This window comes from Pseudophryne corroboree, chromosome 4 (assembly GCF_028390025.1).
Source record: "Pseudophryne corroboree isolate aPseCor3 chromosome 4, aPseCor3.hap2, whole genome shotgun sequence".
In the NCBI taxonomy this organism is placed as follows: domain Eukaryota; kingdom Metazoa; phylum Chordata; class Amphibia; order Anura; family Myobatrachidae; genus Pseudophryne; species Pseudophryne corroboree.
In genome coordinates this window covers 590,487,021-590,498,236 of record NC_086447.1, presented here as the reverse complement: position 1 = coordinate 590,498,236, position 11,216 = coordinate 590,487,021, and positions in this window count along the sequence as shown.

Genomic DNA, 11,216 nt, shown 5'->3' with positions numbered 1-11,216 from the left:
CATCCCGGGAGGTACCTGAGTAATATCACACAAGCGCTATAAGGTGGGCACTTCTTGACACCCCACAAAATTTGGAGGAACACGGATATTGGGAAGTGATATCCGAATGATGCGGGAATTGCTACTGTGACAGGAACATTGGAATAGTGTTTGAGGGCAGGTATGTTTGTCCCAGGTTCTTGTCCTACATGTTTTAGAAAAAAGAAACTACCAGGAAAATGTTTGTTTTGTTAGCAGCTTTGCAGCCTGTTGGAAAAGCTGGATAAGGGTCCTGAGAGAGAAAGAGAGAGAGAGAGAGGGCAAGTTCCAGCCATTGGGCCCAGTTTGGGTCTTTGGCCTCACAGAGGGCTAATCAGGGCTTTCAGCTGTGTAAGAGTGTTATAGGGCTGCTAACTTGATCAGTGTGAGCAGACTGCCTTGGGAAAAACTGCAGAATCTCTGTTAGGGAAAACTGCATCCTTATGCAAGTGAGCCACAGAGTATTTACTGGAAAACTCTGTGTTTTGTTTAGAGACAGTCAGGTACATTATGTGTATAGTTAGTTCCAGACATGCAAGGCATTTTCTTTTGATGTTTATTTTATTTTCTGCTTAATAAAACTGGTTGCGGCCAGTTGCACCACAAAACTGGACTTGTATGATCTCTCAGCTGCTCCACACTGCTGTCTACCCAAGGAGACAGCGCCTGTTCCCCTACAGTGTTACAAGTTGGTGGAGAATGCGAGCATTGGGTTCTGTGCATAAGTGAAAGCAGCAGCTTTATGAGACCTGCAGAAAACTGTGGTTTATGCAGATACAGCCCATTGTGAAGTTGCTGAGACTCACCCCTGAAGATTCAATATGTGTCCTGGGTGAAAGTAGCTACAAAGCAGCCCGAAAAACTTGTTGACATGGAGGAACTTGTTAAGGCCTTGCTGCAAGCTACAGCGGTTCAGCAGGAGGCCACCAGACAACAGCATGTGGCAATTGAGGAGAATAGGAGACTACAGCAGGTGGCTCTTGATGAACTTTACAGGCAACAGTGTCAGGATAGAGAAGCCTTAACAGAAGTGGTGTAGAGCCTTGCAGCATTGACTGGAGATGTCGCCGCCAGTGCTCCGACCAGCTCTAGTTCCATATGGGCCAGTCACTTACTGCAGAAAATTACGGAGACTGATGATGTGGAGGCATATCTGACCATGTTTGAGAGGACTGCCGAGCGTGAGAACTGGCCTGAAGCACAATGGGCCAGTCTGCTAGCACTTTTTCTTTCAGGTGAGCCCCAAAAAGCGTACTTTGATTTAAGCCCTGCCCAGGCTCGGGACTATGAAAAACTAAAAGCTGAGATCCTGACCTGCCTGGGAGTCACGCTGTCAGTACGGGCACAATGGGTGCACCATTGGGTGTATGCCATGGAGAAGCCTACTCGCTCACAGATGCACTACCTTATTCACCTAACCAAAAAATGGTTACAGCCAGAGACATTAACTGGTCCCCAGATGGTTGAAAGGGGTTTCGGTCTGAAGATCGACAGTGTCTAGACACTGTCGATTTGATGAACCACACCCGGTTGAAAGAGTCGTCATGGACTGCTATTTGAGAACTTTGCCCATGGTCCTGCACAAGTGGGTGAGCCATGGAAATCCGGGTACAATGGACCAATTAGTGGATATGTTAGAGAGGTATCTGGTGGCAGAAGAACTACTGATGACTACCCAGCAACCCCTAGATCCTCGACAGTGCCCTTCAGTAAAGACTGGTAAGACTGTTCCATGGGAAAACGTTGCAGGGCGGTTAAGAGAACGCAAAACTGGAGAGACTGTAAATACTGGTCCTGGAGACAGGCCAATGAGGTTAGAAAGGTATCTGCTGCCAAATCGAGTTGATAATCGTGTGCTTAAATGTTTTAGGTGTGGTATGTCAGATCATGTTGTTGCCAATTGCCCAGTCATGCAAGAACCCATGCAATGTGATGCTGCCTTGAATGTCACAGAATGTCTTTCTTTGTTAGGTTATCCTGTACTGTTGTACCTTCACCTGAGCTGGAAAAACACATGTGTGTAGCATTCCTAGATGGTAACCTGGTAGAGGCGTTGCTAGATTCAGGGGCTTTAGTTACCCTTGTGAAAGCTGGTTTAGTGAACCCCTTAAAGGTCCAGCAAATAACTATTGGGGTAACTTGCATACATGGGGATACCCAACACTATGTCACTGCTGAAGTGAATATAGAAAACTTTTGTGGGTCAGCAATTGTTAAAGCAGGACTGGTCCCCACCTTGGTACATGGGGCCATAATAGGAAGGGATTTTCCTCATTTTTGGAAATTGTGGGAATCCCGTTTAGCAACAGATGTGAGAAGTAAAGAGCCAATTGACAATACCAGTGATTTTATGGCTGTACGTGGGTCCTCTGAACTTTCTGACCCTTTACCTTTTGCTAGTTTGGCTGGGCAAGTGATAGATGGGGAGTCCAGTGAGGACCCTCTTGCTGGGAACATAGACATAGTAGTTAGAGCTGAAAGTGTGCCTGACCTTGAAGTAAAAAAGGATCTGTTTGCAACTCAACAGTTAAAGGATCCTACCTTAATAAAGGCTAGAGAGAATGTTAAGATTGTTAATGGGGTACTTGTGGTACCAGGTGACAGGATTACATATCCGTACATGGCCATCTGTAGTGAGCTCTTGTACCAAATGGTCAAAAGGGGTGAAGATGTGGTGTAACAGCTGGCAGTTCCCCAGCCCTATAGGAGAACAGTGATAGACTTAGCTTACAGTCACGTTACAGCAGGACATTTAGGAGCAGTAAAAACCACTGAGAGAGTTTTACAAAGGTTCTTTTGGCCAGGGGTTTATAAAGAGGTGTCTGAATATTGTTGTTTCTGTACTGACTGCCAGTATCATGCCCCCAGACCCCATTTCAGGAGCCCACTAGTTCCCATGCCTATTATAGAGGTCCCGTTTGACAGAATAGCCATGGATCTCGTCGGGCCCTTGTTAAAGTCTGCTCGGGGCCATCAGTATATCCTGATAATAATGGATTATGCCACTCGATATACTGAGGCTATCCATTTATGCAATATCACAACCAAGGCGATAGCTAGGGAGCTGGTGCAGGTTTTTAGTAGGTTGGGAATACCAAAAGAAATCTTGACTGACCAAGGTACCCCATTTATGTCAAGGGTCAACGGTGCAAATTATTTAAGGTCAATCACCTCATGACGTCCGTCTACCATCCCCAAACTGATGGGTTGGTGGAAAGGTTTAATAAAACATTAAAAAGTATGTTAAAAAAGGTTGTAGATAGAGATGGGAAAAACTGGGATTATTTGTTGCCATACTTGTTGTTGGCCATTAGAGAAGTTCCTCAGTACTCTACAGGGTTTTCTCCATTTGATTTATTGTACGGAAGACACCCCAGAGGGCTGCTGGACATTGCCAAAGATACGTGAGAAGGACAGCCCACTCGTTATAAAAGCATTATTTAACATGTAACACAAATGCAGGATAGGATTGCAGCCGTGGTACCTATTGTCAGAGAGCACATGAGAACACAACAGGCCTAAAGTGCTCAACAGAGGGTATATAACCGGAATGCCAGGGTACGGGAATTTGCTCCTGGAGATAGAGTTCTTGTTTTGGTACCCACTGTGGAAAGCAAGTTTTTAGCTAAATGGCAGGGACCATTTGAGATTAGGGAAAAATTGAATGAGGTCAACTATAAAGTATACCAACCGGGAAAGAGAAAACCTGAACAAATTTACCATGTTAACTTAATAAAACCCTGATAGGTTGTCTCTGTCAGCTGTGCCTTGCCCCTCTGTGTCTTCACCTCATTTGCTTCCAGCAGTAAAGGTGTCAGAGACACTATCAGCTGATCAGAACAATCAGGTTAAAGAGTTTCTCATCCGAAATAGGGAGATATTTTCAGAGTTGCCTGGCCGAACAGTCATAATAAAACATGACATTGTCACAGAACCAGGGGTCAAGGTCAATTTAAAGCCATATAGGATTCCAGAAGCTCAGCGAGAAGCTGTCTCTAAAGAAGTTAAAAACATGTTAGAACTCGGAATTATAGAGGAGTCTAACAGTGAGTGGTCCAGCCCAATAGTTCTAATCCCGAAACCAGATGGTAGCATACGCTTCTGAAATGATTTTCATAAGCTAAATGCGGTGTCCAAATTTGATGCATATCACATGCCCCGTGTGGATGAGCTTATAGAAAGACAGGGAACATCCAGGTTTCTCACCACGTTGGACCTGACCAAAGGTTACTGGCAAATACCTTTAACTGATAGCGCAAAAGAAAAAACAGCCTTTTCGGTTCTGGAGGGGCTATACCAGTATAAGATGTTACCCTTTGGGTTGCATGGTGCTCCAGCAACCTTTCAACGGACAATGGATAAGATTTTGAAGCCCCATAGAAAGTATGCAGCTGCCTATTTGGATGGTGTGGTAATTCATAGTCCGGACTGGGGGTCCCACTTGGCTAAAGTACAAGCAGTGCTGGACTCAATCAGAGAGTCAGGGTTAACTGCTAACCCAAAGAAATGCTGCCTAGCGATGGAGGAGGTTAAATACTTGGGCTTCACCATAGGTAGAGGTCTGATTAGACCCCAATTGAATAAAATTGACGCTATTCAAAACTGAATATAAAACAGGTAAAGGCTTTTTTTGGGAATAACAGGGCACTATAGATGATTTATTCCTAATTTTGCGATTACAGCAGTGCCATTGTCAGACCTTACCAAATGGAAGCAGTCAAATATGGTGAAATGGAACCCTGATGCAGAAAAAGCATTCCAAGCGTTAAAAGTGGCTTTATGTTCACAACCTGTATTGATAACACCAGATTTTTCAAAAGAATTTGTTGTACAGACGGATGCCTCAGAGGCAGGGATAGGGGCTGTGTTGTCCCAAAACAGAGAAGGGGAGGAACACCCTATAATTTATTTGAGTAGGAAACTCAATGAGCATGAAAGAAGGTATGCTATTGTGGAAAAGGAGGCTTTGGCCATTAAGTGGGCATTAGATACCTTGAAATATTACCTCTTGGGTAGACAGTTCAAACTAGTGACAGATCACGCCCCTTTAAAATGGATGTATCTAAATAAAGGTCAGAATGCGCGTGTAACTAGATGGTTTCTAGCATTGCAAGATTTTAAGTTTACTGTTGAACATAGGCCAGGTAAACAATTGGTCAATGCAGATGCGTTGCCCCGCATCCTCTGTTTAGGGGCTACAAGTGTTCCGGCCCCTAGGTCGAAACAGGGGAGGGGGATATGGGACAGGACACTGGAATAGTGTTTGAGGGCAGGTATGTTTGTCCCAGGTTCTTGTCCTACATGCTTTAGAAAAAAGAAACTTCCAGGAAAATGTTTGTTTTGTTAGCAGCTTTGCAGTCTGTTGGAAAAGCTGGATAAGGGTCCTGGGAGAGAGAGAGAGGGCAAGTTCCAGCCACTGGGCCCAGTTCGGGTCTTTGGCCTCACAGAGGGCTAATCAGGGCTTTCAGCTGTGTAAGAATGTTCTAGGGCTGCTAGCCTGATCAGTATGAGCAGACTGCCTAGGGAGAAACTGCAGAATCTCTGTGAGGGAAACCTGCGTCCTTATACAAGTGAGCCACACAGTACTTAATGGAAAACTCTGTGTTTTGTTTAGAGACAGTCAGGTACGTCTTGTCTATAGTTAGTGCCGGACAGGCAAGGCATTTTCTTTTGATGTTTATTTTATTTTCTGCTTAATAAAACTGGTTGCGGCCAGTTGCACCACAAAACTGGACTTGTATGATTTCTCAGCTGCTGCACACTGCTGTCTACCCCAGGAGATGGCACTTGTTCTCCTACAGTGTTACACTACAAATTGTATTGGAGATATTGAAACCTTCCATGATAAGATTGAAAATCTATAACTAAGGAACTATTGTGAGATCACATCCCGTTTTATTCTGGAGGGTGCGCACATCTGCAAATTGTGATCTTGGATAAAAAGTCTAGTGGATGTTTTTCAACACCTCGTCCCCACCCCATATCTATAATATATGTCACCATTGTAACATCACCCCCTCCACTCCACAAATAGATCATATATCACCCAGTGGCAAAAGATACCCAGTGACATTAAACCCCACACCCCAGTGGCATAACCCCCCACTCAACAGGATCCATAGGTCCCTATTGTGGCACTGCTCCATACCCCTCCTTTGTCCATGTGTCATCATTTTAGTATTATACCTTCACACTCTTCCAGTGTCAACAGTGTCAAAGTTCACCTCTTTGCTTTTTTGTTATTGCACATGAGCCCAAGAATGCTGTTCATATTCCATTAAGGGGGGCAAAAAATGGCAGAGATGTCAGCAGTGACTGGATGCGCAGGAGGAAGGCTGCATGAGTAGGAGGAAATTTACCCTGTGCATTTACATTTCCTACTTAACAGAGCCAGTTCTAGACCAAGTGGAACCCAGGGTAAAAAATTATTTGCCCCCCCCCCTACCCATTTACCAAAAATAAACATATCTCAGAGCAATACTTTGAACATATCAGTCTCAAAGCTGCTTCATATGCCTCACTGGTTACTCGTGCTTCTTCATAGAGCCCCCTCATTCCCCTTTATGCTAGCCCAGAGCCCCCGTATTATCCTTTATATGTCTCATAGCTCCCTTTCAGTTTCTTTCTCCTGAGTTCTGGCTCATATCCATAACAGCAACTTCCTGGCTCAGAGCCTTGGATGGTAATCCTACATATGGTTTGTCTCGCTTTTACTGGCTAATGAGTCAGAAATGCCAAACTATGCATGAATCGACCACATATTTGAGAGTCTTCCCAGCTAACCAAACATTCCAATTTCATGCCTATAAAATGAATGCATAACCAGTAGTTTGACCAGGAATTATGGTTAGGAGTCAGTCACATGCTGGGAGAGGTAGTAGACAGAAAAGCCATGGAGCACAGCAAAATCTGTGAGATACAATCAAATGAAGATAACAACAAGACATGGGGTATTGAGGGGATATTAGGTCCCCATCTGGAGGCTGTGGAATGCAACCAGTGAAAGGAGCAACTCTGATGTTGGCTCAGGGGTGATCGGCACTCCAGAGCTGCACATCTGTCCGATCCGTTCTCAAGCCAAACACCCAAGAATTAAATTGTTAACAGCACCTGCTGCAGTTTGACAGCAAGCAGACCTGGGTTAGTCAGATAGGGGGCTGGGAGCATCATGTGGGTGCAGGGGATGCTGTTGCAATGGGACCTGGAGGCATGTTTGCACAGTAGTACAGTACGGTAGTTACTTTCCTGGGGCCAGGAGGTGTGCCAAAAGTGGAAGGAGGCATGCCACCTACAGTTGCAGGTGTGTCTCAGTTTTGGGCAGAGGCAGCAGGCTGTGTCCTACCAGGCTACAGTCCACCCCTTGAGCTGCCCCATCTACTTAAACGCTAGGGGATCACAGTCACATAGAATGCGACCATGTAAGGGTAGTTTTAGCAGGCTGCGGTCACATCCCATATAACTGAGACAGTAAATTGCTTAAATTATACAAATGGTAGGCACTTGTATAATCTGTCAAGATGACATGAAAAGTAACAAGATCTGTCCAAACTGGACTAGAATACCGGTGAGTAAACCATTACAGTTCCAGTCAACTCATTGTGGTACACTGTTAATTATGCACCTTGAAATGTAGTAGCCTCTCATATAGACTGAAATGTATCAGTGGAAATGTTTATCCTCTGACGAAAACTCTTTTCGTTCTACTATTGGCATTCACACAAAAGTTTATCTGTGTTTTGTGTATGCAGGTGGGGACCTTTAATGGGATTTATATCCTAATCCCAGTAATGTATTAAAGTAGCCTTGAATACTTTGGGTTTTTTTATATAGAAATTAGAAAAATAAATTTAAAATGTACCTGTTTAATTTATGTTAAACAATTATCACTACATACATTATTTCTTAGCCATTTCTTAATTTCTTTTTTTCTTTTTTTTCAACATTACTGTAAGTCGGGTTTGGGAAATTAATTTAACAATAACTGTCTCTGTGGAGTCAAATTTAATTCTATCTGAAAGAATAATTAATTAATTATTATTTTATTTCTGATCATTGCATAGTTTGTTCTCTGTAATCCTAATTTAAACAATCCAATTTTCTGCTTGAGATTTGTATACTGGACAGAACTTTGTTTGACTTTCTTAAAGTGATAGTAACAGTGTTCTAAACCTTAACGGCCAACTTTTGCCACATGAAACCTCAAATATTTATCATCTAAGGCAGTGGCCTACAACCTTAATTGAGGTGTGAGCTACTCGAGAAAAAGTTAACCTCCTATGGAGCTACTAAAGATTTTTTTTTAAAATGCTGTATTGAATGGCTGCTGGCATGCTCTGAGGGTTAAGACTGGACTCGTGGGCAGTGGCGTAGCTAAACATTTTGCACCCTCCTACCAAAAAAGTTTCTGGTGCCCCTCCCACTGCTATATTAAAAGTTAAGAATTAGCACACGTGCTCCAAAAAGAGGGTGTGGCCTCACTGCAAGGGGTGTGATATTGAAGGAAAAGACAACCTTATGCCCCAGTTTTGCAACCTACATGCCCAGACATTGACCACCACAGGAAAAAAAATCCTGATTCATGCCCCTTACATTATTTGTCATTTTTCCTCCTTACAGTAATGCCCCTTACACATTATGCCACACACCATAATGCCCGTAACACATTATACCACACACAGTAATGCCACTTACACAATATGCCATACACCATAATGCCCATTACACATTATGCCACACACCGCAGTGCTCCTGACACATTATTCCACACACCGTAATGTCGGACACATTATGCCCCTAATTAATTTTAAATTACCTGCTCATTGTCAGTGGTCTCATGCTCATTGCCAGGGGTTTCATGCTTGTTGCCAGTGGTTTCATGCTAGTTGCCAGGGGTTTCATAGTCTGGGTGTCCTGCTTTTTGCCAGGGGTGTAATGCTTGTTGTCAGGGATGTAATTGTCATTGCCAGGGGTTTCATGCTCTGGGTTCCATTCTTGTTGCCAGGGGTCTTGTTGCCAGTGGTGTAATGTTGCCAGGAGTGTAATGCTCTAGTTGTCATGCTCATTGCCAGGGGTGTAGTGCTCTGTGTGTCATGCTTGTTGCCAGGGGTCTTGTTGCCAGGGGTGTAATGCTCTGCATGTCATGCTTGCTGTCTGGGGTCTAGTTGCCAGGGGTGTAATGCTTGTTACAGGGGTGTAATGGAAGTGCTGGCACTTCCGGGTATCTATAGTGCTGTGCTGCCTGACAGACACTAGAGGTCAAGAATGACCTACAGCGTCTGTCTCCTCTGCGGCGGAGGAGTACTGCGGACCGGTCGGGGGGAATCAATTGCGGACTCCCCCCCAAAGTTGGGCAGCAGCCAGCACAGATCGAGTGACCCGGATTGCGGCTGCGAGCTACCTTTTTTTATAGCTATCTTTTCTTATAGTTATATTGCAGGGATGTATTAGGAGAGGGGAACTGTGCGCACTCTCTCTCGGGGCCCTTTAATATGCCTCACCCTAGCCGGCAGCGCAAGTGAGTAGTCTTCCGCACTCTTCCCAGTGGGGAATTTCTTAGGGGCAGCACATGTTTGGGGGCAGCACTTGGATGCGCAGGTGTTCCCAAGCATTTTCAGGGAGTGTTTGTGACGTCAGCTCCGGCCCGATCAGCCTGTTTGTATTGCACTGTAGGAGTAAGTCCTTGGCTACAGGACTGGAAAAATCATTCGATGTTGAGTGAGTGCAAACGGATTTGCAGCTAACAGGCGTTTGCAAAGGTTTTAACACGATGTATACAGACTTGCATGGGGCAGATTTTTAGTCTCTCTGGATGGCGACTATCTAATCGCAAACCTCTCCAAATTCGCAGAGAAGTGATCAGGTCTCAATTAGGCCCTTAATGCAGGAATTCATTAGATTCAGGGATCTGTCCAATTTTAAAATCAATTATGGTAAATTAGTTGCTCTTAATAATTCTGCACCTGCAGCACTAATAACAAGCTTTCAACAATCCTTCCCATACTAGTGGCACCCCTCCCTTATTAAATACATGGGGGCCATGCTTCCGAGAAATCTGTCTCCGCTTATATCTTTGAATCACTTTTTTTTATTGAAACATATTTGTGAGGAGTTGGTGGGTTGATACTCTAAGAAATGTATTTGGTTTGGTAAGATAAATATTGTCAGGAATCGACTCACCAAGCTGACATCTGTCCGCCGCTGCGGACTCCGTCCTGGGTCCCTGCGGTCATCTGTCGTCCACGTCCCTGCCATCGGACGCCATCATGGGCCTGGGAGCGCTCCTGTGACAGCGGGCGTGTAGCACGCCGCGTTCCCGCTAGGCCGCGGCATGGGCGCCGCCATGACAGTTTCCAACAGTCAGCATACAGCGGCCAATCCGGTGCTTGGCCGCACCCACTTTCCCTCACTCCACCAATGTCTGTGAACCAAGGGGTATATAAGAGACTGCAGGATCAGTCTGCAGGCATCCTGGACTTTGTGTCACTCCTGCGACCCATGTGAAAGGATCTGTTCCTGTTTCCTCCGTGTTCCTGGCTCTCTACCTAAGACTTGTACTCCTGGTTATTACACAGCTCCGTGGAACTTCAAGTCCCAGCAATACCTGCATTTCATCAACAGGCTTCACACCCATCATCATCTTGTGTGCTTCAGCCTTGCAGTAGAGACTGACTCCAGGTGTGTTCCATTCCTCCACCTGTGATACAGCTTGCTTGCTGTCAGTGCTTCACCACCTGCACTGTGGACTTAGTCAGACTCCTGCCTCTGCTACCAGGTTTGCCATTTAACATCTTCACTACCAAGTTCCATGTTTTAACCTGCACTGGTTTCCATACCAGAATCATCTTTACAAGTTATCATTTCATCTGTTTATTATCTTACCGGTTATCATTTCTCAGTCATCATTCATTCCGTTGCCATAAGACTTTCAGCTATTACGCTGTGTGATTGACATTTGCATTTATTATTATTATTATTTCTGCTGCCGTTCTGTTAACCATCTGTTGAATAAATATCATTGCGCTCATGCGCAGAAACGTTATCCAGCCTCCTCGTTTTCTCCCATCCACCTCCACTGACCCACTAGCGCCCCCTCCGGGGACACAGTCAAAACACAATCTGACAGTAAGTCCAGGATCGATGGACTCGGATGGTGGACGGAGTGTGGGGTCAGAGGCCTTGCAAAATCTGGTCTCCCGTCT